Source organism: Chiloscyllium plagiosum, chromosome 39 (genome assembly GCF_004010195.1).
Source record: "Chiloscyllium plagiosum isolate BGI_BamShark_2017 chromosome 39, ASM401019v2, whole genome shotgun sequence".
In the NCBI taxonomy this organism is placed as follows: Eukaryota; Metazoa; Chordata; class Chondrichthyes; order Orectolobiformes; family Hemiscylliidae; genus Chiloscyllium; species Chiloscyllium plagiosum.
The window spans coordinates 8,743,962-8,748,818 of NC_057748.1; the positions used below are offsets into that span (position 1 = coordinate 8,743,962).

Here is a 4,857-nt window from a genome sequence, read left to right on the forward strand (position 1 = left end):
GTTGGGAAGGTTAGTCAGGGTCGGGGTGGGGAGGGAGTTAGGGTGGGCGGGGAAGGAGTTAGACGTGGGGGGTGGGCGAAGAGACCAGGTGAGGAGGAGGGTGAGCATTCTGGCAGAGGGTAACTCTGGCAAGGGAGTTGAGGAGTAGAGTTGATTACCGGCGTGGCGGGGGGAGAAGTACTGGGGGAATTCATGCACTGAGGGGAGTGGGAGTTTCGGGGCTGTGCTCTGCAGGACCACACACCTCAGGCTCATCCGAGGCTCAGTCTGCTCGGTCCAGAACCCGGGAGGGTGTAACGGATCACCGCTGCTGGTCCCTGACCGTGTGCGAAGGGAAAGCTTTCCCTTTGAGGTGTAGGGAAGAACATTCACCAAAAACCGGGGCTTCAATTTCTGACCCGCCTCCCCTTTTTCTCTCTTTCCCCCTAAATGGGCTTCCAGCTGCTCGCAGATTTTAAACAAAGGCCGCGGTGAGCCTATGGACCTCTGCCCTGGGTTAGGCCTCAGGCTCCAACACCTTTACCTCAGACTCTCGCTCGCGCCGCTTCTCCCCTCAATCTCCCGCCACCGACACCCCCTAAGGTCAGCCCCGCCCACTCCGGTTACCGCGGCAACGGCAGCCCAGCTCAATGATTGGCCCGCATTCGCAGTCGGGTGTCGAATGACTGATTGGCTGGGGGAATGCGCAAGGATGCATTTTCATTGGCTGACATCTGGCACCCCCGATTGGCTAATAGGAGCATGGTATGGTATCCTCAGTGGCGGAGGTTAGGTGATGCTGATTGGTTGACAGGAAACCCAGTTTTCATTGACTGCAACTAGCAATACACATCGAATCAAAGAGCAGGGAAGAAGACGTGTTCATATTGACCAGATATCCTAAATTACTCAACTCCCATTTGCCAGCATTCGGCTCATTTCCTTCTAAAGCAAAAGTGGGTACTGCAGATGCTGGAGATCAGAGTCAAGATTAGAGTGGTGCTGGAAAAGCACAGCAAGTCAGGCAGCATCCGAGGAGCAGGAAAATCGACGTTTCAGGCAAAAGCCCTTTAATCTAAACCCATCCTATTCATGTACCCAACCAGATGTCCTTTAAATGTTGTAATCGTGCCAGCTTCCACCACTTCCTGAAGAAGGGTTATATCAGAAACGTTGACTTCTCCATCGCCTAATGCTGCCTGGTTTGCTGTGTTCTTCCAGCTTCCTGCTTATCTGCTTTGGATTCCCACATCTGCGGCTTTTTTTTTGTTTCCACCACTTCCTCTAGCGGCTCATTCTATACATGCACCAGCCTCTGCGTGAAAATTCTGCCCCTTAGGTCCCTTTTAAATCTTTCTCAGTGCATCTTAAACCCATGTCCTCTAGTTATGGACACCCCCAGCCTGGGAAAAAGATCTTGAATATTCACCCTATTCACGCTCCTTATAATTTTATATCCACAAATCCTCCAACCTCGGCAACCTCTTTGTAAATCTTTTCTGAACCCTTTCAAATTTAACAATGTTTCCTATATTGGGCATGGATGAATTAGACCAAAGAGTCTGTTTCCGCGCTGTACATCCCCAGGACTCTATGGCTCTAATTGAGGCCTGTGACCTGCAATGTTCCACAGGGATCATTACTAAGTCTACTTTTGTTTGTCATTTATATGAATGATTTAGATCAGAATATAGAAGGCATGGTTAGTAAGTTTGCAGATGACACCAGAACTGGTGGTTATCGAGTTTTGAGGTTGATGTTCTGGATATAGGTTTGCTCACTGAGTTGGAAGATTCATATTCAGATGTTTCGTCACCATACTAGGTAACATCTTATCTGAAAATGTGTTGCTGGAAAAGCGCAGCAGGTCAGGCAGCATCCAAGGAACAGGACAATCGACGTTTCGGGCATAAGCCCTTCTTCAGGATTCATGAAGAAGGGCTTATGCCCGAAACGTCGATTCTCCTGTTCCTTGGATGCTGCCTGACCTGCTGCGCTTTTCCAGCAACACATTTTCAGCTCTGATCTCCAGCATCTGCAGTCCTCACTTTCTCCTAGGTAACATCTTAAGTGAGCCTCGGAACAAAGCATTGCTGATGATTCCTGCCTTCTATTTATGCGTTTGGGTTTCTTTGGGTTGGTGATGTCATTTCCTGTGGTGGTGTCATTTACTATGGTGATGTCATTTCCTGTTCTTTTTCTCAGGGGGGTGGTAAATTGGGTCCAAGTCAATGCGTTTGTTGATAGTGTTCCGGTTGGAATGCTATGCTTCTAGGAATTCTCGTGCATGTCTGTGTTTGGCTTGTTCTAGGATTGTAGAACAAGCTGTGCACAAATACATGTTATATCCACGCATGAGAATTCCTAGAAGCATAGCATTCCAACTGCAACTCTTATCAACAAACACATCAACTTGGACCCAATTTACCACCCCCCTGAGAAAAAGAACAGGAAATGACATCACCAACCCAAAGAAACCCAAATGTATAATTAGAAGGCAGGAATCATCAGCAATGCTTTGTCCCGAGGCTCACTTAAGATGTTACCTAGTATATTGACGAAACATCTTAACATGAACCGTCCAGTTCAGCAAGCAAACCTACATCCATTGGTGGTTATGGTGAACAGTGAAGAAGATTATCTAAGATTACAAACAGATCTTGATCACTTGGGTCAGTGGGCTGAAGAGTCGTAGATGGAGTTTAATTTGGACAGATGTGAGCTATTGCAAAATAAACAATAAATTATTGCAAAATAAACAAAGACAGGACTTATACAATGAAAACTAGGCCTTTGCGTAGTGTTATGGAGAGACTTGGGGTTCAGATATATAAGTCTTTGAAGTCTGCGTCAATGTAGAAAAGATGATTAAGAACACATTTTGCACACTTGCCTTCATTGCTCGGACCTTTGAGTATAGGAGTTGGTATGTTATGTTGAGGTTGTACAGGACTTTTGTGAGGCCCATTCTGAAGTATTGTGTCCATTTCCAGTCATTTTATTATAGGAAGGATATTATTAAGATGATTTGGAAGTGCCAATGTAGGACTTGGGTGTATAAAGTTAAAAATCACACAACACCAGGTTATAGTCCAACTTTACTTGGAAGCACTAGCTTTCGGAGCGCAGCTCCTTCATCAAGTGGTTGTGGAGTATAAGATAGTAAGACACAGAATTTATAGAAAAAGTTTATAGTGTCATGCAACTGAAATAATATATTGAAAAAAAGACCTGGATTAGTGAGTTTTGAGAAGATGTGTAGCTCAAGTTGAGGTTCTGGATGCAGGTTTGCTTACTGAGCTGGGAGGTTATTTTCAGACATTTCATCACCATACTAGGTAACATCTTCAGTGAGCCTCCAGATGAAGCACTAGTGATGTAGCCTGCTTTCTATTTTTATGCTTGGGCTACATCACCAGTGTCTCATCCAGAGCCTCACTGAAGAGATTATCTAGTATGGTGACAACAAATCTTCCAGCTCAGCGAGCAAACCTACATCCAGAAGACCTGGATTGTTTTACAATTGAAACATTTAAAAGGCATCTGGATGGGTATGTGAATAGGAAGGGCCGCATTCTGGCAGGTGGGACTAGATTGGATTGGAATATCTGGTCGGCCTGGACGAGTTGGACCAAAGGGTCTGATTCCGTGCTGTTCATCTCTATGACTCTAAGTCTCTTATCTCTTAGAATGACCATGTTGGTTTCAGTTCTTTCATATGTAAATCTAATAATTTTTTTTTTAATTGTCAACTGAACTTTAACATTAGGTGCCATGTCGTCTCAGATAATGCATTGAAGGTATGAGGTGCCCTGTGTGAGACTGTCTGTGCCTCAATGTTCAGACTGATTCTATTTCTAAAAACAGGATTTACAGAATCTTATGTGGATTCATGCAGTTTTTGAACAAAATAAAATGTAATTCTGCAATTCGCCCCATAAACTTATGTGTGTGTGAGAGAGTGTGTATGCGAGTATAAAGGCGTATAAGTCTGTGAGAGGGTGCGTGTGTGAGTGTGCATATGAGACAGAGTTTTTGTTAAAGAGAGGGTCTGAGAGAGAGAGAGAGAGACAGACAGACAGACAGACACAGACAGACACAGACAGACAGTGGGACAAGAATCCAAGGTCCCGGTTGAGGCCATCCCCATGTGTCCTGAACTTGGCAATCAGCCTCTGCTCAGCCACTTTGCTTTATTGCCTGTCCCAAAGTCTGCCTTGGAGGATGGTCACCTAAAGGTCCGAGGTCGAATGTCCCGGACTGCTGAAATGTTCTCCAATTGGGAGGGAACTGTGGGAAAAGATCTGCCACCCTGCCTACCTACAGCATGGCCACAGAGCACACAGGAAATCAAGCCTGTCCAAACCATACATGACACACCCAGAATGCCTCAGCATTGACTAAACCAGATTCTGGATTAGTGGTGCTGGAAAAGCACAGCAGTTCAGGCAGCATCCAAGGAGCAGCAAAATCGACGTTTCGGGCAAAAGCCCTTCATCAGGAATAAAGGCAGAGAGCCTGAAGCGTGGAGAGATAAGCTAGGGGAGGGTGGGGGTGGGGAGAAAGTAGCATAGAGTACAATAGGTGAGTGGGGGAGGGGATGAAGGTGATAGGTCAGGGAGGAGAAGGTGGAGTGGATAGGAGGCGTCCAGCCTCCTAGCAGTGCACTTTAGGGAACATCTCCGGGACACCCGCACCAATCAACCACAGTGCCCCGTGGCCCAACATTTCGACTCCCCCTCCCACTCTGCTGAGGACATGGAGGTCCTGGGCCTCCTTCACCGCCGCTCCCTCACCACCAGACGCCTGGAGGAAGAACGCCTCATCTTCCGCCTCGGAACACTTCAACCCCAGGGCATCAATGTGGACTTCAACAGT

The 4,857-nt window shown here is 46.5% G+C and overlaps 1 protein-coding gene across 2 annotated transcripts in view; it reads right to left on the reverse strand.

Annotated features, from left to right (window-relative positions):
• pold1 (polymerase (DNA directed), delta 1, catalytic subunit) overlaps nucleotides 1–624 on the reverse strand; it is a 109,675-nt gene extending 109,051 nt beyond the window's left edge. The window contains exon 1 of one of the 2 annotated variants that reach the window (XM_043679658.1): nucleotides 524–624. The gene's annotated coding sequence lies outside the window, so the exon portion shown is untranslated. Of the gene's footprint in view, nucleotides 1–244; nucleotides 495–523 lie in introns of those variants that run through there. The other variant, XM_043679659.1, reaches the window with a different exon arrangement.
• Between the last annotated feature and the right edge of the window lie 4,233 nt (nucleotides 625–4,857).